Source organism: Rhinolophus ferrumequinum, chromosome 16 (genome assembly GCF_004115265.2).
Source record: "Rhinolophus ferrumequinum isolate MPI-CBG mRhiFer1 chromosome 16, mRhiFer1_v1.p, whole genome shotgun sequence".
Lineage (NCBI taxonomy): Eukaryota > Metazoa > Chordata > Mammalia > Chiroptera > Rhinolophidae > Rhinolophus > Rhinolophus ferrumequinum.
In genome coordinates this window covers 6,693,657-6,717,243 of record NC_046299.1, presented here as the reverse complement: position 1 = coordinate 6,717,243, position 23,587 = coordinate 6,693,657, and the positions used below count along the sequence as shown (strand labels likewise).

The window sequence follows — 23,587 nt, the reverse complement described above, 5'->3', positions numbered from 1 at the left end:
CCCTCCGAGACTCATCTGAGATGAGAATAAAAGCGGCCACATTACGTAAACCTGGAATCAATTGGCATGATGGCTCACAAGCTCAAATGTGCTTAGACCCTTATGAGGGAGTCAAGAAAGGAATGTGAAAGAATTTGAAACAGGCGGACAAGAGCCCCAGGTGTCCTGCCTAGTGCACCCTCCCGGTGTCTGACTGCCTACGGGCTTGTACCTCTCGCTGGCTTGGAGCTCCTTGACAACTCTGTAAGTTGTAGACAACTGAGAGCGATGCCAGAGATGCAAATCAGTTTTGTCTGGTGGAATGTCACTGCTGGTTGCCCTGTGACCGAGGACCAGTTGGCGCATCTATTTGTAAGTTCCTTTCAGTGTTCCCGGTTGACTCTATGTGTGTTCTTTGAATTTTCCTTTGAACTGGTTGTAACATAGTACTATGGGTTTCCCCATTGAATGATGAGTTACATAACTCATCACGCAAGAGTTAAATGGACATGCGTTCATTTCATATTCTCTGGGAGTCATGATTTCAACTTTTACAAAACTTATCTTTTTTTTTTTTGCATGTGATTTTTTTTTTAAATTTATTGGGGTAACAATTGTTACTAAAATTACATAGATTTCAGGTGTACAATTCTGTATCACATCATCTATAAATTACATTGTGTGTTACAAAATTTATCTTTTTAACAGGCGCAATAGGGCAAAGCATTTGAATGTACAAGTTTCAGGAAAGTTGTGAAATGTATGGTCACAAATCACAGCCCTAATAATAACAACAATAATAATAATAATAATAATAATAATACCAGGATGTGACACATGCAGGGATCCGGTCACTCAAACATAATCTCTGAAGGGATTTGCCAGCTGTTCAGGATTTGATCAGCAAGGGGCAAATTCTCGGGTGGCCAGCAGGCTGCAGGAAGGCCAGAGAGCTGTATTTCAGTTCCACAAAGTGCAGAGCGATGAGGTTAGGTCTAAAAAATAGTAAACAGGATCATAAAAGCATCACCACTGGCTGCATGGTCGGCTTCGTGCGTGCCAACATCCTCGAGCCAGGTTGCTGAGACGTTGCTGACAGCCTGGTGGGTAGAGGTCCAGGGCTGTGGCCATGCAGGGGCTGTCCAGCATGATACATCCACATCCATAGATAAGCACAGCCCGCCTCCAGGCTGCAGGGACTCCACCCTCCTGCTCCTCTTCCCAGATGGAGGAGGCAGAGCCCCTGTTGCCCCAAGAGTAGAAGCATCTGTACAACTGCGATCTCCAGAGCTGAGGCTAAAGCAGGCCCCTGTAAAATTCTAACTGAAGAAGCCCGTGGCCTTGGTCATCTGTTGCCTTTTCCTCCTGGGGTCGTCCCCACAGCTTGGGACAGGATGTGCCAGCCCTGCAAGGTTAATGTCAAGAAGGCCTTCTCCACAAGACTGTGCAAAGAACCCAGGCTTGGGCGTGAGGCTGACCTGGGTTTGAATCCCAACTCCCTTCCCTGCCTGCTGTGTCTCCTTGAAGGAGGTGCTCAGTTCAGTTTCCTCAGACCATAACAGGAGAATAAGAATAGTGTGGCCCTGGTGGGTTGTGGAGATTACCTGGGAACATATGAAATGTGCTGAGACCAGTGCCTGGTACAGAGCAGACTCTACCTAAATATGGGTTCCCCACCTGCTCCTTCTTGTAGAGTGGAAACACAAGGATTATGTCAGTTCTCAAAACACTAGACAAGATTTGGCCATGCTTTAATTCTGGCTCTGACACATACTCATTTCTGTTCTCTGGGTCTTTAAAATAAGGGGACCTGAACCAGGTAAGGGATCTATGCATTCAACGTCACCATTTGTCAGGACCTGGGAAAAAGGAGTTGCTTTCCTCAGAAATGGCTGCAAAGTTTCAGCAAAACACTGTTCCTACTCTCTCTTCCTCTTGACCTTCCCCCACATAGATGCTTTTCAGCTAGACAAGAAGTTCTGGGTGGAGCAGAGCAAATCTGAGGATGGCTCCTCAGAGTCACATGCAGAATTTTCTATAGCCCCCACTGTCCTCTGGAAAACAGCCAGCATCTCTGCAGCATTTCCAACAAACTGCCTCCAAAGAAACAAGCCACAGCCCTTCTTTTCCTCATTCAGATGCTTGGCCGGTCTCAGGAGTCAGAGACCAGATCGTGGGCTCCCCAGAGCAGGTGTGTGGCCTCAGCTGTCCCAGAGCAGCTGGCCAGATGTAGGTCGGCGTGGGCAGCTGGCCTGTTATTCAAGGTGATGGAATTCTGTGGCCTGGAAAGCTCACTGCATCCAGGAAGGAATCAGCCTCCCCATTTCTGCCAAATGATGAAAATATTAAGCGAAAAAGAGTGTTGAGAACTGGGAACTGGGGGGCAAATGTGTCCTTAAATAACTCCCAGTTTGCACCTCCAGTTACTCTTCACCCTGAACTTCTGGTGGCGGCATCAACATCAGAGAAGGCCCCAGAGAACAATTTCTTTCCCTCTCCTATGAAGACCACACTTCTTCTGCAAGACATTTTCCCCCTTGATGACTATTCCAAGAATGCGAGGAGAGTTCGTATTTTCTTATGAAAGTTATGCCTCCAGACTGAACGGTGCTGGTGCATACACACCAACGGCTAAACAGAGTCATCAATATGCTCCAGATGTGAACATCTAAAGCACAAAAGAGATGTTTTTAAAATCACCCCTGCCCCACTAAGAAGGTCCCACTCGAGAGCTGTTTCAAGTGCATTGGAAATGATTCCATTAATTGTAACCCACGTATCTGCCTGCCTCTGAGGAGTTGGATAAGATTGGCACTGACCTTTTTCTAGGGTCTGTAGAAGTCCACAGCTCTGGGAGAGCAGGGCAGTGTGTTAATGCCCTCAAGGTCACCTCCAGTCCATGCCCCCCACCTCCTCCCACACACAACCTCTGTTGCTCATAAAGCCCTCACACCCAGATTCTGCAGTTTCTACACACACACGCACGCACGCATGCACACATACCACTCATATTTTGCACTTATATGTTTATAGATTTTTACAGGGTAATTGGAAGCAAGGAGTGAATACCTGGGCAGAGATTGCTACCTGTTCACCACAATTGGCTCCCTTCCTCTGGGCACATAGACTACATTTCCCAGCTTCCCTTGCCATTGGGTTTGGCCATATGACAAGTTCTAGCCAATGGAAGGGGAGCAGAAGTGAATTGCCACTGTCTATGCATATAACAGAATATTCTTCAGCGATAAGGAACAAACCACTGACCCATGCTACGTTAGCATGAACCTTAGAAACATTATGCTCAGTGAAAGAAGCCAGACACAAGAGACCACATATTGTATGATTTCATTTATATGAAATGTCCAAAATAGGCAAATCTATAGAAACGGAAGGCAGACTAGTGATTACCTATGGGGGAGGAACAGGGATTGATAATAAATGAGCTGGAGGAATCTGTTGGGAAGGTGAAAATGTGCTGCAGTTCCTGAAAATTGTTGAATTGTACTCCTGAAATGGGTAAACTTTATGATACTTGAAATATATCTCAATAAAGCTGTTTTTCCTTAAAAAAAAAAAAAAAGAGGTGAGCATGCCATTGCTAGGACTGATCTGTAAAAACCTCCCACATGCTCTACTCTAGACCTTTTCCCTTCATGCTGACAGACGCAGACAATGAAGAAAATGAGGCAGAAGGCCCCGGGCCCCGGAATAGGACGAGGAGACAGTGCTAGGAGCAAGAAGTGGTCTGCCCTGTGTTACAGCCATGAGCCCGCACAGGTTTAGACAGCCTGTTCCAGGGCAACTGTGCACATTTCTATTTGGATCACACGCTGGCTTTTTGGCCACACCAACACCAGAATTGTATTTCTTGGCCAGAAGTGCTTTCACCTTCCCCACATCTCAGTGGGTCCTCTCTTTCTCTCCACCCTTCCTCCCTCTGCCTCACCCCTATCTCTTGAATTGTCCTCAGAAATTCCAGATTCTTCTCTATTATGAGGAACATAACTGTCAGTAGAGATCAAGCAAAACAAGTTGTTTTCAGGGTAACCACAGGCGAGAGAAAGGAGGTGAAGGACTTGTCCCTGTGAGAGTTGGGGGGAAGAGTGCTGAGCTGTGGTGGGAGGGTAGGAAGGTTATGATGTCAGGCTCTATTAAACTCTGCTGAGAGGTGTCCAGGCAGAGCTGAGGCCACTTAGCCCCATGCACTAACTGGGGAAGGGCTGGGAGCAGGCATCGGTCTACACACACCTGTTTCCATCTCAAGCATCCAAGTCTTTCCGTTTCTCCAGAACCAGGGTGGTGTGAAGGCAGTAGGACACAGAACATTCTTTGAATCATAAAAGGGAAAAGGTATTAAATATTAGCATGGAAGAGACACCAAAACAAAGAAATGCCTTGCAATGTGCATATTATCTACAACGAGCAAATGATTTTTCAAGCACCATTGGAACTCTGGAGGAGAAAAATCCTAGAAAGTTTCTATGGCATAAGCAATGACAATTTTATAAACCCCGTTGTTATTCGCAGAAGGTGTTTACAACGGTTTGGGCATTTTCTTTATTCGACGTGTTGTGCTGCTGCTGGCAGGCTGCAAACCCTGCAGAGCCCGCCCCTGCAAACAGCAGCCTCCCTCTCCTTCCTCCCCAGCGTGGCCTTAGAGCAACCCTTGTCAGACCTCCCTGGATTACCATGGCTTCCGCCTACCTGCTGTTCCTGCCTCCTCTCTTTCCTCCTCCAACCCCCTCTTCACCGCCAGCATGATCTGTTTAACCCACACGTATAACCATGTTGCTCTCCTTACAATCCGTGGCCACCAGGATGAAGCTCATTCCCCTGAGCGGAGCAGAGTCACACTGTTCAGTTACTCAGGTTGTGCACTGCACTGTTTAGGGGTGCTCCTAAAATGGCACACTACACAACACACACCTCTGTGCCCCATGGTCCTACGTGTAACATGGAGAGATCTTCAAGGTATTTAAATCCCCCAATCGCTCCGGCCTCACCTGTCACCATCTTTGACAGGCACCTTTCTGTCTAACCATGTAAAATCCCCAATCATGTGACCATGTGCCTCCAGGTCTTCCCACAGTCTGTTCCTCCTGCCTGGAACTCCTCCCACCTCCCTTCTTCACCCAGGAATTTCCCATTCGCCCTTCGCGCTCAGTTTAGCATCACACCCTCTAGGAGGCTGCGTCTGTCTCCCTCATTCGGTCCTCTATGCTCCTCCCTCCGGCGGTCACCAGAGTGGCCATAATTTCTTTCATGTCCTATCAAAGCAGAGACCCGCCTGCACTGTGACTATGTCATCGCTTTGGGAGGTGAGAGGTGAGGTTTGGGCTGTCCCTGGCGGAGCCAGAAGCACTCACCAATAGTTCCACCTCAGCCAGGAGGAGGGCCAAGAGGGAAATGCTGAGAGAAGCCAGAGGGAAACTGAGGCCAGGAGTAGGGCCCTGGGCAGGCAGAGCAAAAGTCAAGGTCAGTACCAGAAAACTGGAGGAAGTTGGCGGGTTATTGTTGGAAACATTCAGTCCCCGCCCCCGCCCTGCCATACCTCCTCATCTCCACCCCAGCCTTTCCTGGACACAACCACCAACCCCTGCTCACCCAGGGCCAGGAAGACACCTGCTTAGTCAGCCCTGGGAGGGGCCGGGCTGGCAAGGGGTGATACGGGCAGGTCAATGAAAACAGTGCCAGCGGCCAGTGGGAGATGCTGCAGGCCCAGGAGCTGGTACAGCAAGGTCGTTATAATATAAAGCAACACTAACGGGGCGAACAGAACCACAGCACACGTGCAGCTAATCCCCTTGAAGTGAGATGCAGGACCCCATCTCGGCTGGAGACACAATATCCTCTCCTAAGACCGTAGGCCGCTTGGCCCACGGGCAGTGGCAATGAACACCCTGGAGAGAGCGTTCTAGTTTACCTAGGAGAGATAATAAAAACGCATAATTACGGAGATTAAAATGCAGCCGTAGTGATCAACTGAGAGTCACCAGAATCTTTCTGCTGGAATGATGAAAATCCTCCAGATGGGTCTTCCATACAAAGGTCAAGTAATTGCATTCTCTCTAAAGGGAGAACTCTCCTTCTGTGTCCACACAGCAAATATCCACTTGAGAGTTCAAGCCTGCAAAGCTCTGTGGGGGCGAGTCATAACAACCTGGTTGTGGGGGGTGGGGTGCGGAGCTGCGCACAGAGAGCCTGCCGGGACAGTGGTGACAGCCTCTTCTTTAGGAAACCGGGCTCTTTTTATTTTATTTTATTTTTTATTCTATTCTATTCTGCTTTTTAATGAAATGGCTGAGTTCAAAGCTTTTGGATCTATACTAGGTTTCTAAATCTTGAGCTCTTTTTTCTTTAAATGAGAAACACACCCCAATGGAGACATTTTGCTATGTCTATTAAATGCAGACACATCCAGAGAAAACAAATGGAAAGGCAGACATAACACAAGCTTGTGCAGCAGTGTTCACATGCATATACATTAGCTCGTGGTCCCTTAAAGTGAGCCGGTTTCCAACAGTCTTTCATTATGCAGAAAGGGGAGTGTTTTCCACAGGCGTTCTCGGCTAAGGGGAAATGGCTCTGGCAGAGATTTCCTCTTACCCAGTCCTGACTGGGTGCTCCCCTCCTCCCTGCCTGCTTTCCTGTCTGTGTAAACGGACTGGTTCTTCCGTTTGGATATTTTGTTCCTCACCTGTTGGACATGAAGGGGTCCATAAGAAGCCTCCCCAAAATGGTCACTTTGGCGTGTGGATTATTTTGAGCTGAAGGCAATCGAGACACAGCAGTTTCAAGAAAAACTTTTACCTCTCCCTTAACTGCCTAAAAGAATCTAGATAGAGGCCGTGGCTCAGAAAGACAGCCATTCACAGGTGACTTTTATCGGAAAGACCTATCTGTACGGCAGGGCAAACATCTGCTCTTCTCATTGTCCTATAAATTACCCTCCTCCTCCCGTTGGAAGCCCCAGGCCTCTGTCCGATTCCTTAGCTCAGGATGGCACATAAGACTCCATGGACAGGCTGCCTTTGCTTCTCATATTTTATGGGGCTCCTCTCTGTGTGAAATTAAATGTTTTTCTCCTGTTAATCTGCCTTGTGTCATTTTAGTTATTAGACCAGCCAAAAGAACCTAGAAGGAGAGAGGAAAATTTTAAACACCACGTCTCGCCCTCCTCTTTCCCCCACCACCACAACAGAGGGCTTCTGGAAGAGCCAGGACGGTTGTTCCGGGGATCCCCTCACACCCAGCAGAGGTGCAAAGAGGCCTAAATGTCACGCCCATCTCTGTGTGCCCAGAGACTGCACAAGTCTACACGGAAGGGCTACACGGAAGGGTACAAATGAAGGAATAAATGAATGGTGGCCCCATCTCTCCCTCCCCACATGAAAACCCCAAATTCTTTCCATTCAAGCCCTAGCTTGAGAGGGGCACAGGTCCAGACTGGAGAAAGGGAGAGCAGCAGGCAGGATTGCTGCTCTGGGAAAGTCTGACCCACGAACCACACACCTGGCCCCAGATGTGGGTCAGACTGATGTGAAAACTGGGGAGGGGCAGAAGAAGGGGGCCCCAGCAACGTCCCTTCAGAAGGGCTTTGGGTCATCATCTCCTTTACCTACCTCCCGGGGCTCTGCCCTACAAAGCAAGCCCCAGTCCCAAGCACAGAGCCTTCCACCGGCCATTGACACTTTCAGAAAGAGCCAGGTACTCAGAGTCTCTCAGCCTGACTTAGGCCCCTGAGCCTCACTCAGCAGGAAGCAGGGAGACCCCCCACCCCTCGCCCTTCACAGGCTCTGCTCTGCCACCCTCAGCTCCCTCCTTGCCCTGGGGAGGTTGAATGAGGGCAGCTGCCTTACAACAGCATGGAAATTCCTTCTTCTTTGTTTTTTATTTTAATGAAGCAAACCAGATGGAAAAGAGAAAACTCAAAAAGAAATGTTTTAAAAACAATGACTTTTTTGTTGTTAAAAAAAATCATGCTTATTTAAAAAAAAAAAATCAATCAATATAAAAAGGACCAAAAGATCCCTTCCAAGTTACAGGAGTATAAAATAATAAGAACTTGAGGTTATTCTATTTTGATATACCTGTATTTTTGTGTTTGGCTTCCTGCTATGAAAGATGAGGGAAATACCAGCTTTCTTCTCCTCCCCTTCAAATCTGGCTCCTGGCATCATTAATACTGACCAGGTCCATAAACCCTACGTTCTGTTCTAGAACCTAGTTCTGAGAGTCGTGGAGTCTTAATGCCAGAAGAGAATGGATTCTGTGCTCACTACCAATCCTTTCGATAGGGTGCCTTGTTTCTGAGATCTGTAGTTAAGATTCCTCCAGCTTCTGTCAAAAAAGGCTTTTTGGACCTGCCTGCCACAGGCTTAAAGACGTCTATTGACTTTTATACCCCAGGACCACTGGGTCACAGTTCCTTTCCCTCCAACCTCTGCAGCCCTTGGCCACCATCCTCGGGCACTGGATGCTGCAGGGGTATTTTGTCTTGTTTTGTTTCCTTTAGCTTTGTTGTTTATAGGGTTCTGCCTTTGTCCTGGTGGTCAGTAGCTAACTACGATTATGTTTCAACACTGACCACTCTTGTGTATTTTTTTCCCCTGGGGATACAATGTACTTTTTTTGGATAGAAGATTTTAGTCCTTCTTCTGGAACGTTTACCTCTCGTGTTCCCTAGCATGCCTTTTCTGTTCTCTCCTTTGGAAACACCACTTTGCTTTCCATGTGAATCATCTTGCCCACAAGGCTTTTTGCATCTTTGTTTGTGGTTTGTGTTGCATGATTTTGTCAAATTCGTGTTTTCAGGTTTTTGTTGCTTTGAATGTGCTTTCTGTCTCTGTGATGTTGTATTTTTCTCTTCTACTTGTTCCTAAACTCTGTCAGCTTGCCTTTCATCTCTCTTTTGTCTCAGAACCTCTTCCTTAAAACTGACACAGATCTCAGCTGAGCTCAGTTTTTCAGTCCATTGTGTCTAGTTTCTTTGGATCATGGAGAACTCATTTGATCTTTTCCTTTTCTTCTCTGAGCAACGTCTCTTTGGAAGCATGTTATTCATCTTTTACTTAGATTCCTTTCCTCCTTGTTTGTTTTCTGGCTGTATCTATGCAGAGGTTTTATGCTGGTTCCTTTCTGTTTATCACTCAGCTAAAATGGGCTCAGCTACTAGCTGGAAAAAAAATAGTGTGGGTAGGAGCAAACATCATAAAATCATAGTCAACCCAGCTTTTTCTTGGGTCATGACTCCCTCCAGGTCTGTGCCCAAGAAGGAATTGGAAAGATGGTCACAGAAACAAAATGGCAAGCCAGTTGTTACCTCCTCCTCCCGCTCTAGCTCCTGAGCCGTGACCGTGCCCTTCACTGAGTTAGGATACCAGGGGACGCACATGTTTGGGGAGGGAGTTACAAATGGGGGTGGGGAAGGGTTCAGAGTTCTGTTTTGGCCACTGATTTGACATGCTTACTTTTCACTACGAAGAGGTCCCAATAACTGTTGAATTTAAGAATTATTTCTTTGATAATTTCTTCTCTCCATTTTCTTTGCTTTTCTCTTTCTGGTTTTCTTCTGCAGGTAGTATAATTTCTAAGTTGATCTGATTTTCTTATCTTTTCTCTTCTGTTTTCCCTTTTCCTTTTTTTTTCTCTTAATTTCTTCTTACTCTTCTGTGAATTTTGTAAATTCAGGCTATCATATTTTTAATCTCCAAGCATTCTCCTTGCAGCTCTGTACTGGAAGGTGCGGTGTGCCAACAGCCGGCCCCCAACCTACCCTCCGTTCTCCCACTTCCCTCACCTGGCTTACCGTGGACCGCCTCTCATGCTTACATATGTTCACCACACCCCCAACACACACAAATAGCCCCCCTTGGCCACGCTGTAGGCTTGGAGGTGCTCCTCCAACCACATAGCCCACCTGGGGGAGATGGACCAGCACAGGTCCTGGAAGTGCATTGGGGTCATTTGGATGGGACGTCCAAGATTCTAGGAACTGGAGCCTCATCCAGAAGAAAGGGGGCAAAAGCTCTGATGGGCATATCAACTAGACTTTTGGATGCTTTGATCCTCTGGGAATGGACATGGCAAGAGGAAGCCCACAGAGATGTGACACAGAGAGTGGGCTGGCTCGTGGCATCTTAGGAGACTTTTTGTCTGGGACAAAATGAGAAAACTCTTTCCCATCCTAAGTCTGGCTCAAAGAAACAAATTTTCACAAAGATCTTGTAGGTCCCAACCTTATAGTACCTGCTAGACCCCTCTCAATTTGTCCCCACCTGCCATCACTGTAATAACACACATCTTCCAAGGGACAGAAACATCCAGAAGGCTTTTTTAGGGGGCTCGTCTTCCATTTGAACATGCTGTGCTCTACAGCACAGCCACTTAAGTCTTGGTCTCCCAGAGTGTATTCTTCTGTCTTCTGGATGCCTGCTGTCTATATGTCAAAATTCCAAGTTATACTGACATATATTCTAGCTAGGTCTACTCTAGAGTTCTCAGCCTTCAGGATTTCATGAACTAGTACTTTTAATTTCAGGTTAAATCAAGGACTGACAGTGGGTTGTCAGCTTAAACAAAAAACAAAACAGAGTAACACCAACCAAACTGCCATCCGCCTCTCACCACGATTCCATTAAAAACTCCTGTCAAATGGCAAAAAGACACAGCATGCTCTCAGTATAAAAGGTATTCCTTTAAGTTGAATCAGCATAGCTTCATGAAAAACTCATTACATTTCCTTTATTTTTCACATTCGCCTTAGACCAGGAACACTTGATTCTTTCTTCACTTTTTCCACATAGACCAATGTTTGGAAATTACTTCTCTAAGGCAAATAACGTAAAAAAATTAAAGAGCCATTATGTTAACAGAGTCTTTCCCAGATTCCTTGCGCGGTGGTGGGAGCAAAGAGAGAAAAGGGGGAAGGGCTGGTTTCAGCCGTCTGCCTTTGTTCTCAGCGCCTCAGACTGGCCCCTGATGCTGGCAGGTACTTTGCCTTCACCTTTGTTTCCAAGCGCTTCTGACCCAGATAGTCTAGACTGTACGCTCTTCTTGAATGACGAGGTTTTGGGTTTGGATTAGGTTTTCACCTTCTTATCTCCAAGGCCAGGACCAGGCTGCAGCGTCCTTCCACCTTTCCTTAACAGAAATCTTCTTCTTTTCAGGGCCTGCCTCTCCTGGCCCAACCTGGCACCAAGCTCACTGTGCCTTCCTGCCTTCCTGCATGCTTCATCCCCTGCCGGCAAGTCCCTCCCTCCCCGCCTCCCCACCATGGTCCCCTCTCGAGGAAGCCACAGGAACCTTCCACTTAGCCATCCCCACTCACTTCTCAACCACCTCCCGCCATTCTCAAATTCATCCAAGTGTGTCCACTACAGGAAAGCTAACGTCTCCGTCACACACTGTCATAGACGTGGCAGCTTTACTTCCTCTAGAACAGCGTCATTCTTCAGGGGCCAGGGTGGGGCTGACCCCCGCCCCCCAGGACCTGGGCAGAGCTGGGCGGACCCAGCTCTTAGATAACAGCCAGTGACTTGGAGCCTCAGACAAGAGTGTAGTTCAGTCTCGTTGGCACAGTGGGGACTGGACTGAGATGCATCCGTTGTCCCGCCTTGGCAACTCGGTCACTTTAATCCATTTGCGTTTCTGCAAATTCTCTGGTCACGTTCCAAGCACTGCCAATGCCATGTCTCTAAACATGACAGTCCCGGGGCTGGATTAAGGTTTTATGAGTCTCTTTGTAAAACAGAGTAAGAGATTATTCAGTGTGAAATTTCTCTCCTTTTTTAAAGTCCCTCCTTCTGCTCAGCTCCCATCAGTTACACCAATCCTGGCCCCAGCTGGTTTCCACTCTGTGATTCGCAAGTTGAAGTCAATGTTGTTTTTTTCTGAAACAGATGGGACGAGCTGATCTCCCTTCCCATCCAGTGTCACTACAGGATTGGGGTACTGGTCCCATTTTTCTTGGCATTCAGGCATCGAGGAGGCTTTCTAAATGGAGTGTGTTTCCCTCCCCAAAGCAGGCAAGGCGCAAAACATAAGCTGCTCGAATGAGAACGTGACAAGCGGCCAACTATCCTTGCTTGCCCGGAACGTGCCCGGTTTTACACTGAAAATCTCATCTGGGAAACCCTGAGTCCTGGGCAAACTCAGATGGTCGCTTGCCCTAGAACCAAGGTTTGTTGCAGAATCATCAAATGTTAGATCCCAGAGTGCTCTCTGAGCCCTGGATCCGAGGATTTCCAAATGAGCTGCAGAAGCCTTATTTCCAATGAAAACTTACATGAGAAGTCGTGTAAGCAAACAAATACACTGGAGAGCCTCCGTTGGACAGAGGGCAGGACCCTGCAGCCACGGTATCTCTTCTCTGTGCTCCTGGAAGACCTGGTCTCCTCTGACATCATCCAACCCCCACCCAACCTGACTCATCGAAACCACAGCCCTGGGAGAGATTTTGCAGTGACTTTGATTAATCATCACGGATAAGAACCTACAGCCCCAGGAGGGAAATGCCTCCCTAAGACCACAAGGTTGGCAACCGTAGGGCTCGGACTAGAACTCTGGCCAAAGAGACGGGGAGACGTGCAATGCCATCCCACATCCTCTGGCAGCACCCCCTTCACCCTCCCATGCTTTTGCTTTCTAAATTTGAAACAATCCCAAGCGTTCCAAACCCAGTGTCTTTGAGACACACTCATACCACCTGGGCTGGCTATTTAAGGTAGGCCAGCCGCCCACTAGCAGGGATTCTGACTGGAAATGCAGGGCAGGGGTGTGTGGCTTCCCGGCTGTGCTGGGCCATCCATGCACAGCACTCCAAGATTAACACTGACCTTGGTCAAAAGGCCATGGGGATTTACAAGCGTCTGCTCACCCCTGGTATCCAATCCTCACGTTCTTGCTACACAAAGCCTCAGTGTGCTGGTGGGTCTCTTCTACCTGCACATCAGAAGTGGCCAAGCTCCTAACTTGTCTCAAACCTACTAACCTTCAGAAACTTGGATCCTGCTCCCCGGCCAGCCGTCCAGAGCCTCCAAAACGAAACATGGCCTGCCTCTGAGATTTGGGGAGGAAGAGGCAGTCCTGTCCATCTCTAATCCATCATTATGCTGCATTTGGCCACAGAACCCATCAGCAGTGAGGGACCCACGGTGTGAGCGCCCCCCTCCGGCTTCCAGCGACAGCCACTCCAGGGCAAGAGCAGGTTTCCATGGAAACATGCATTCAAGGCTAAACACCTTCTCAGCCCCTCTGAGCTACCTGCCTCCCCGTCTCCACCCAGAGCCCTGCTGTCCCCTCTGGGGCTCAACTAGCCTAATGATGGCTCCCTGTACAAAGTGCTTAGTGGTAAAACTGAGGCAGATTAAAATTTTCAAGAGCTTATTTGAGCATCCACCAATTCAAATCAGGCAGTGCCAAACCAAAGGTGCTTAGGAGCGCTCCAGGGATGGGGGTCGAGAGAGGATTTTATGGGGAAGATGCAGAAGCAACGCCAGGAAATGATGTGGTTGGCTGTAGCTTAAGTGGTTGCCTTATTTGGGAAAGCCTGGTTGGCTGCTTGTGATCTGCTCTTCTTAAGTTTCACTTTCTCTGATTTGAGTGCATTGATTCCAACTTAGGTTTTGGTTGGTTTACGTAGGGCAGTCAGAGCCCCCTAGGCCAACGGCCTCCTTGTTTAATTACTTTAGTGACACGACCCTTTTATTCCCCACTCTAACCTACCAGCTGGGCAGGACCTGTGAGCATATGTCATGGTAAAATCATGGTCGACTCCCCTTGGCACTTTCCTGCTAACAGAGGCTCTCAGAGATTTCATTTTATGATCACAACAACCCTGCGAAACAAGTTTTAGTGTTATGTCGGTGGGAAATTGGGGTTCTGAGCTGCCCAAGGACCTCCTCTTGCTTACGTGCGCCAGCCACCCGTACCCCATTCTCTTTCTAGTCTGAAGGCGACCTCTGACATGGCACAGTCCCCATGTCACCTGTCACCCCAGCAGGGTCTGGGTCCCCGGGGTCCCCACTCGATGAGTGACTCAAGCAGGAAAGGGAGAAATCTGTGCCCACTCCCTTGCCCCACACCCACGGTCAAACAGTGGCTTCTTACCTCTCCAGACTTCCTTTCCAAGAGGGTCCAAGCTCCTGCCGGGGATTCCATTCTGCTGAGACACCGAGTTCACGGGTCATTCTAGTGCTTTCCCACTTGCAGGGGAAACATACCAGAAATGCAGGCTGAGTCAGCAAGAAACAAGCCCTGAGGACCAAGGATGGGGCTCAGGAGGCCCGGGTTCAATCCCCAGCTCTGCCGAGGGGCTGGCTACCTGGGGCAAGTCGCTCCACCGCCAGGCCTGTTTCCTCCTTGTGAAATGAAGGAGCCAGACAGTCATCTCCAGCTCCACGCGCCTCGACAGTTTTGGGGGTTTTTTTTGTAATTAACGTTTCAACTGATTACTTGGGTCAGAGGAAATCAAACAGGATGAAGATGATGAACACAAAAAGGTTTTGTATTGGAATCCACACAATGCACACATCCTAGGATCATTCCATAATGAAACGCCTGTTAAATATTGTCAGACGCAGCAGAGGGGCCAGCCCACGGTGTTGAAGCAGAGAGGGGAGCAGGAGCTGCTCCCACTGGCCTTTGCTGGAAAGAATGGCCTGCCCGCAAAGAAGTGGGCTGGGTAGGGGGCCTTCGGGAACCTCAGGAGCAAACACTGGTCTGGAGGAGTAAGCCAGATGAAGGGATTTGTGCAGAGTCCAGTTTCTTGTGCTGCGACCCAAATGGAGGACACATGCGTGCCCCTGGCATCACTGCTGCCTCTGGCCCATCCATGCCCTAGCCATCTCCAGCCCACACCTGGCTGAGAACACACTGCCTGGGCCCCTGGGAGGGCAGTGAGGAGGCTTTGTGATTCCCAGCAGTTCTCAGCTGCCTTGCATATCTCTGGGGGCTTCTAGAATGATCCAGACACATATATAATTTCAGAGTTTCCTTACTTTACCAGCCTGGGACTGAAACCCAACCTCTAAGCATTTAAAATAAACAAGAGGAAAACTCAATACCCTTTCCTTCCATAGCACATTGGGACGAGAGCTTTGCAGTTTAAAACCTCTTACAAAGAAAATACAGCATTACGTGCCGACGGAAAAGCCATCCTAGATCCAGGAAGCCAAGTGTCACCCACTCTGCCTGCGGGTGGACAAAGCTCAGGCAAAGCAGTTTCTGACTAGCAAGTGGGTCAGCCCAGGTCTGGCTGCCCCCACCCCACCTTAGTATATTGAGGTCACTGAAAGTTTCAAGTGGAAAAACAGTATATTCCAGAGCTTAAGAAAATGTTATCTATCATCTATATACATATGTATCTATTGACCACAGTTTATATAACAGTTATTCTTCTAAGCACTTCTCAAATACTAGCTCATTTGGTCCCATTTTACAGATGAGAAAATCAAGGTATGGAGAGCCAAAATCCCTTTGTTCCCAAACGGTAGAGCCAGGAGTTGAGCCCAGGCTGGTCTAGAAGGCAGGCTCCTAACCTCTGTGCCAGGCTGTCTAGGCAGGACCAAGCCTGGAACTGAGGGTGCTCAGCAGGCTTGGAGCTGGTTAAGTGACCAAACTAGCTGGCCCTAAAAGGGCAGCAGGGTGAGGGAGGGGGCCAGCCCTCTCACAAGACCTCCATCCAGAGCCCCAGCCCCTAAGATACTGGTCAGCCAGGACCAGTGGTAGAATAGGGCAGGGCACTATAGAACAGGAGAGGTCTGGCTGAGAACTCCCAGAGATTTTCTCATTGATGGGGAGCAAATTGAATCCTGGGGTGGGGGTTGCCAGCTAAGAGCTGGGCCTTTGGAGGGAGTCAGAATCAGGCATCCACCCATCTCCCCCCAAAGCGGTCCTCTCTCACTTGGAGTCATCTCCAGTCCATTTCCAGGGCCAGCCTGCCCTCTGCTGGGCCTCTCCGGGACCTGAAAACAGAGCCGGCATCTTCAGATGGGGTTCTCAGAGGCCCCTTTTAGGAAAACTGGGAGTGACAATTCACAAAGTCAATAACAGAATATCGCTTTTCATATGTTTGTCATCCATTCTAACCACTTATTTGGACCCAGAACTTTTTATTTGTATTCTACTTGTCAAGGAAATCACTGCTTGAATTGTATAAAATGTGTGAGTGGCCTGTTTTTGTCACAGCTGGGGACATGGAGGGCGGTGTTCAGGGGCAGGGGTAAAGGCTGAGCTCCAGGCCCTCCCGCCATGTCCTAGCATGTCAGGTCCATTCAAGTCTACGTGGCACATAGGAGCATTGCTCTATTTCAGAAGTCAGATCCCTTTGCCGACCTGCTGGCAGGTCCTTCACCTGGGACCTTGTGATACAAGCCTGGATCGGGGGCCAGAGACCATTTGGAATTTGACACTGACGTGCCTAACATACAACCACCCTGGTCCATGGTCCAGAACTGCAGTGTACATGTGGGGCCTCTAGCCACATGTCGCTGCTTAAGTTTCAATTGATTAAAATAAAATGAAATTTAAAATCCAGCTGCTCAGTAGAAACCTGTGGACAGTGGCTACTGGAAGCACAGAGGACATTTCCATCGCGGCAGGAAATCCTGTTAAACAGCACTGCTCACTACCCGTCAGGGAACAAGAGACAAGGATCCCAGCCTGCTTGGGGTCTCCCGCCCCCACCCAGTCCATCCTCCAACGGCAGGCAAGGGATTCTTCCTAAAGCAGAAATCAGCTGCCGTACACCTTTGCCCTAACTCTCCCACCGACTATACTGGTGACCAGAAAATAATCAATTTCCTCCCATGTCCGACCAGGTCTCACGTTCACCCTATATTCAGCAACATGTACTGAGCACACAACACACGCAGGCACTGATCTGGGAACTTTCGAGAGGAGATACCAGGGAGCAAAGAGGCAGATCTCCTCGCCGCCGTAGAGCTATCTAGCGGGAGGTGGGGAAACCAGAAGCGTAACTTAAGAAGTAAATGATATTCCAGAACACAATACAATATACAGATGATGTATTATAGAATTGGACACTTGAAACCTATATAATTTTACTAAGCAATGTCACTTCGATACATTTAATAAAAATTTTAAAAACTTTTTTAGCAAAATAAAAAAAAATAGATGATCATTGGATAGAAGATGGAAAGTGTGGTGACAAAAAGAAGCAGAGCAGGGGAATGAGGGTAGCCTCACTAGTGGGTGACGCGAGTGTTCCAGTCAGGGGGTCAGCCAGGGGACAGCCCCCGGGTTTGAGGAGTGGCCGGGGGTTGTGAGACTTGGACGCGGGAGCAAGGGGAGATGACAGGACACCAGGCCGGAGAGAATGAGAGCGGCCGTGCAGGGCCTTAGGGCCTCAAGAGGGACTTGGCGTCCATCTGAGCAGTGGGGGGTCTCGTCAGGTGACAGCCCCCAGCTCACGTTTGAAAGACTCCGTCTGGTCACCACTTGTAAAGAGACTGGGATGGGTGCTGAAGACAGAGACTACTGGCGAGAGGGTGGTGGAGGCATCATTTGGGGAGCAGTGTGGAGATGGTGGGAGGCCATCGAGCCTGGACTTAGCGGAAGGACGCAACCACAGGATCCTGGGCCAGTAGGGGTGGAGTGGGAGAGCAGAACTGAGGATGGCTCCCAGCGGGGGGCCTGAGCCATGGCAGGATGGAGGTGCCTGAGTGAGGAAGGTGGTGTGCAGGCAGGTTTTCAGGGGGTGGTGAAGCTGAGCTGTTCACTAGACACCCTCGCAGAGAGGGTCAGGGGACACACAGGGGGCTGGATACACGAGTGCGAACTCGGGAGGGAAGTCTGAACTAGAGGCATAAACTGTACGTTAGAAAGTGGGCCCGGGGCATGTCCTCTCCTCTCTCCTGTCTCACCCTCAGTCTGGCCACTCAGGCCTCTTTCACCTGCAAATGTCCAGGCTCATTTCCTGCCCTGGCCTCCTGTCCGGGCATGCTCTCCCATGTTTCCATAGCACTTAGCAGCCCTTGAAATGACCTCAGTTGCTTCCCTGTTGTCCAGCCTCCCTTGACACAGCGCCAGCTCCTTGAGGACAGAAGCTCGTCTTGCTCTGGGCTGTGTCCCCAGCACTAGAGCAGTCCCAGGCCCCTGTGGACTCTCAGTATCTGAACACTGCCAGCCTCTCGGCTCTGGCCCCCTTCGGCCACCTGCTGCTGTTCTACCAAACCATCCCAGAGGTGACGTGGACCCCACTGCAAGGGGCGGAGACTCAGATGGCCACTGCTGCTCTTGGGGACCCTAATGAACGGGAACATCCTTCCTGAACCCTGTAGGATCAGCCCCAGAGCCTCGGGGTACAAGACACACACACACACACACACACACACATACTCACACACACTCCTTCTTTCTCCCTCTCCCCTTCCTGGCCTGAGGGCTTCTAGGAAGGGAGACTGGGAAAGCCAGGAAATCCAGCTCTACCTGACTCTGTGTACTTTTAAAAACGTACTGCAGTTACATAAGTATGATTATGAATTTGATTTATGCTGAGCAGTGACTCTGCCACTTCGTTTTAAGCAGTGGGACCATTTAAGAAGGACACAATCAGAAGCTGTAAGCTTGGCTCTTACAAGTATCCTGTCCTGATTCCTGAGCCAATCCCACGAATCTCTCCAATTGTCAGGAAAACACTGAAAACTGCTAAGCACAATAGGAACAGTAGAAATGTATAAAAATACACGGGCTGGGGGGTGATAACAATTTCCCCTTTTGTTCTGAATTCCATGGCGCACTGCTGGCCAGGACGAAGGATCCCCTTCGCACGGGTCCACGCTCGGGGAGGGGGAAGAGCGCCCCCTGGAGGAGGCTGGGCCGCGTGTTCCCAGGAGCCCGAGGCCGGTTCTCTACAGAGGGGTAGTCAGGCTGGAGGTCGGAGTGCTGCTTCCACTCCACTGGAATGGATGGCCAAATCGTTTGTATGCTATTTTTAAATTATGAATGAATGTCCTCTAATTCCTAGGCTAGGAGCGGGGTGGGGGAGGGTGGAGGACAGAGGGGAAGGGGTCTTCTGCGCGACCACCCCCTCAGCCCGCCCCACCACCAGAGCCACAGTGGCAGGGACAGGGGACCAGCTGACTCGGCAAGGTGGGCTGGGCTAGCTCCCCACCATCAGTTGCCAGGAGGGAGGTGTCTTGGTTACAGACCTCGCCCCGTTTCCCTGCTGTTCTGCAGTGACTCTGAGCCTTGACCAACAGAGGAATGAACTGTGCGGACACTTACATGAGGATTTTTTTTTCAATAAACATACAGTGGGCCCTTCGTATCCCGTATCCCCGGGTTTGGCATCCACGGATTCAACCAACCACGGATCGAAAACAGTGTTTTCGATCCCTGGTTGGGAGTCTGCAGATGCAGAGAGCCGACTGTACACACCGCTCTACACCATTTTCTATATACAGGGATCGGGCGTCGGGGGATTTGGGGGGCATCCTGGACCCAATCCCTCGTGGGTGCTGAGGGACTGTAGTTAAGTTTTGAGGGAGTCAAAAATGATTCGCGGATTTTCAACAGGGTGAAGGGTCGTTGCCTTTAAGTCCTGTTGTTTAAGGGTCAACTGTATACATTAGGAGCTTTCCACCAAGTTCTTGGCCCTCTGAATACACTTGGGGCTGCGCAGATTTCTCCTCCAGGTGTCTGATGGGAAATTGCAGGCAACAAGCAGGGGGCGCTCTTTCCCCTGTGCTCTCAGGGACCAGGCTTGTCCTGCAGACACTACAGCTGCCCCCAACCTTGGGGTCTGCAGAGACCTCACCCCTCATCAAATGACCCACAGTTCAGGTGAGAAGGATCCAGCAGGGGCACAATGGGAGTCCCTGGCTCCCAACTTTCCTGCTCGCTCTGCAATTCTGGCCCAGCAGGCCAAGTGGGGGGACAGGGAATGAGGGGGGTCCAAAAAGCAGGACTTTCAGTGCTGAAATCAGGAAAATCCTGGGTAAAACAAGACAACTCGGTCACCCTAATGCCAGCCCCGCTTCTTGTCACCCTAACTGTAACTCTCCAGAGATTTTCCTTATCTTGTTCTCTCTTTGCGTGACTGTTTCTGGATCTTGCTATATTCTACTGGGACAGGAATGAGCTTTTGATTCTTGTAAGCCCAGAGTTGCTTATAAATTCCTAATTCTGAGCCAGGAGCGCTCCAATTAGGCTGCTGGCACCAGGCCCGTTCAACTCCTTCACGTGCAAGGATTCTGCAGACAGTGAAGGACAAAGAGGCCCGTACCTTCTTCCTGGGTGTTTGGCAAGCTCTCACTGTGCTTCTTTTGACTGCACCAAACCGTGTCATCTTTCACAGACCTGCTGTCTTTTGTTGGCTGATGCAATTGAAGTTGACATGCTTAGTTCATGAAGTTCCCTCCTCAAGTTCTGCTGTCGCGGCTTCCTCAGCCCACTCCTCCAGGGAGGCCTGCTCCTTGCCATCTGGCTTTGCCTTATCTGGAAGGGAAGTTACTATTGATGAAGGAAACATGTTTGCATAGTCTTCTGAATCTTCTGTGTATTGCCAGGCCAGAGCCCTTGAAGTTAGAAGCCAGAAATGTGCCCCCGTCATACTTTGTTTTACTTGTGACCCGCCCCTACTTAACGAGGTCCTCTCAACTAGCAATGCAATGACAGCATTTTGTGGAGTTAGAAGGAGCCCGTCAGTGCATTTTTTCATAGGTCATCCTGCAGAAGTGACACAAGTGGGTCCTGACCTGTCTCTCCTCTTGGCTAATGGAAAGATTTCTGTGTCTTCTGCTCCCTGAAAGAGACTGGATGCATTGATGCCCTGTTCGTCACCTTTCCTGTACCTGCTCCCTTTGTCACAGGCAAAGGGGACAGGACGAGGTCAGGCAGGATGAGTACCTGCTGCCACATGGAGGTCCCAGACCGCAGTGTGTCTAAACTAAGGCAGGACAGGTACTGTTAGCATCAGAAACCCTAGAAAGTGTGGGGGGGGAACCCCGCAGCCCCCTGCACTCACTGTACTCCCCCACCCCCTCACATCTAGGAAGGGATTGGCCAGAGGACAGGTGTGGCCGAGCCTGTCTGCATAGGGCGAAAAGGCCACAGAAGTGGGGCCTGGGGCCAGTAGGGCCATTTGCAGGGAAGAGGGAAGGGAGCCCTGGGAAGAGAGGATGCTGGGAGGAAGGGAGAAGGCAGGACAAGGAAGGGCGAAAACGGAGCTCTGCAGGTCTCCGGGCAGAAGCTGCAAGCCCAGGCCTTCCCCATCACCTACACCCCCACCTCCGAGACCCCCCTGCAGTGGGGAATGGCTCCCTCGGGGCCCTCCTGGCAGCACAGTCCTAGGGGGCTGCATGAGGCCAAAGCATAGGTCGGCTCAGGACAGGGTGTTTGAGGGGTGGGTTGGTTGGCAAGGGCTGGGGAGGGGAGGCATCCTCGGTGGAAGGACCAAGGTGGGGCGGGGCTGGGGAGGAGGTGTCTGGACCACTACCAGTCCCGAAGGGGCCAAAGGGTCTCAGCTCAGCCCATCAGGAGCAGTGTTCTGGAGGCACCAGATGGAGCAGAGGGAGCACGGGACAGGGAGTCAGGCGGGCTCCCAGCTCTGCGACAGCCTCCCCTTCCTTGCGGCACTGTGGCACCATCATGCCTGGCCTGAGGGCCATCTCCGTTGAGATGGGGGGTGGGATGAACCTGGAGACCAGAACACACACAGGGCTACCTCAGGGGGCTGCCACAACCACCCCTTCCCTCCACTTCCTGCGCCTTCAGAACAACGCTTCTGATTGGCTGAACTGAGACCTTAGTCCTTCCACCCTTGGGCGCTCTCTTACTGGGGTTACTCTTGGTCCTTGGGTGAGCTTGAGAGGTGAGTGAGAAGACAGGGGGTCAAGCGGGCCGTCCAGATGGGTGATGGGCATCCTCCAGGGGAGCCCTCCGAGAGGTAAGTTAAGGCTTCCTGGCTGCAGTGCCTGAGCGAGCCACACGGGGGCAGCGCAAGGCTGCACTTTGATGCCTCCTGCGAGCAGGGTATCCTAGAAGTGGGGAAAAGCGGTTGCCACTCGCGCCCCACCCCTTTCTGCGCTGCTTTTCCACACACCTCCTCTGAGAAATGCCTTAGGAACTTAAGCAGTTTGGGGAAAGTGACAGGTTTTCAAAGGGCAATAAAAAGATAGGCAGATCTGAAAGTGCCCTTGCAATCCTCTAGGCCTCCACCCTGGTCAGTAGCTGGGGAAACTGAAGCTCAGAGAAGTTAAATCACTTTGCCCAGTGATTGTCATCTAGCAACCTAGCTTTCAGTTCAGTTCTCTCCAGGCTCCCACTGCCTTCCTCTTGGGAACGTCACTCCACTGCTGGGTATGGGATAGGGGTCCCCAGAATTTGCTGTCTAGATGGGAGATGGAAACACAGAAAGGACTACAGAGTCAGGTAGAAAGGAATCAATGCCACAGTAGATGGTAAAGGGGCTAAGAAGGGGGAGAGACCTCCTCGTACAGGTCAAGAGGTGGGAGGGAGGGTACAATCTGGGAGCCCATCACAGTGGAGGTGACACTTGAACTTGGCCTTGGGGTGGGATAAGAAGCTGACTTCATTGACCAGTGGGGAGGGTGGGCACTGCTGGTGGAGTAATGGCTTGGGCAAAGACAGGGAGGCAGAAACTTCGGAGCATAGGTGAGGCATTCGTTCTCTTAGGGGAAGCAGGAAATTAGAGGCCAGATCGAGAAGTTTGTCCACATCCTGAGATCCATGCAGGATGCCTAGATTCTGTTTTGAAAATTGGGGCTGGCTGGCTTTGGAATTTTCCTGAATTCCATTACGTTGAAAGTACAGAAAATGGCGGTTCTCCAGATTAGCTCATGTGGAGGTGGGAGTAAACAAATGGTCTCCATGGTGACTGTGGGGCCTAATTTGGGATGTCTAGCTGCCCTTCTGAGATCTGGAGGCCAGCCCGGAGGAGGAAAGTGGCCACTCCCCATTCCTTGACCATGACTCGAACCTGCAGTGGTGGCAGGAGCTGCTGGCCACAGGGGGCCCCTTACTAATTCCAGAACTGGCTATTTAGGGGGCAGCCAGGGCCCCGGGTTCTGAGAAAGCCTCCCACTGTGAGGTGCAAGGGCCCATGGAGCATCCAGTCCCACCTGCTCAATCTCCCAAAATGTCAGAGGCTCCTCCTGAGAGTCAGCTGCACACTCAGCTCAGCTTCCTGCCCACTAGGTGGGTGCAGGCCACAGGGATGCATGCAGTGAGGTGGCAGCGGAGGCCAGGACGCCAGCCTTGCCGGGCTGGGCACTCAGTGGGATACAGACACGGGGGGGCGGGGGGGGAGCCGTCCAGATCCGTTCTGCTGCTTCCACAAGGGAATGGCCTTGACGACGCCACCTGGCCCTGTCCTCAGCCCCGTGCCTGTGTCAGCCTCCCAGCCCAGACTGTCTGGAAGGCACCTCGCCCACCAGGCTCCACCTGAGGCGCTGCCCTCTCCACCCGGCCCCTTGGAGGCTCAGGCTTCAGGAACTAAGAGGTGACAAGAGTAGGGTAAGACAGGCTGTCAACCAGACCTGAGACCAAGGACCAACTCTGCTCCTTAGTAGCGGGGTTTCTGGGCTCCTTATTTGGCCCCTCTGATCCTGTTTCCCCACCTGTA

At 50.4% G+C, this 23,587-nt stretch overlaps 2 long non-coding RNA genes across 2 annotated transcripts; both read right to left on the bottom strand.

Moving 5' to 3' along the window:
* Nucleotides 1-767: 767 nt before the first annotated feature.
* Nucleotides 768-7,850, bottom strand: LOC117036209 (uncharacterized). Its single transcript, XR_004425335.1, has 3 exons — nt 5,584-7,850; nt 4,228-5,429; nt 768-2,305 (listed from the first exon to the last, which is right to left on the bottom strand). It is a non-coding gene; the product is annotated as an uncharacterized LOC117036209 (long non-coding RNA).
* Nucleotides 7,851-14,400: 6,550 nt separating this feature from the next.
* On the bottom strand, nt 14,401-23,204 carry LOC117036210 (uncharacterized). The gene is made up of 2 exons (XR_004425336.1): nt 21,780-23,204; nt 14,401-21,639 (listed from the first exon to the last, which is right to left on the bottom strand). It is a non-coding gene; the product is annotated as an uncharacterized LOC117036210 (long non-coding RNA).
* Nucleotides 23,205-23,587: the final 383 nt, after the last annotated feature.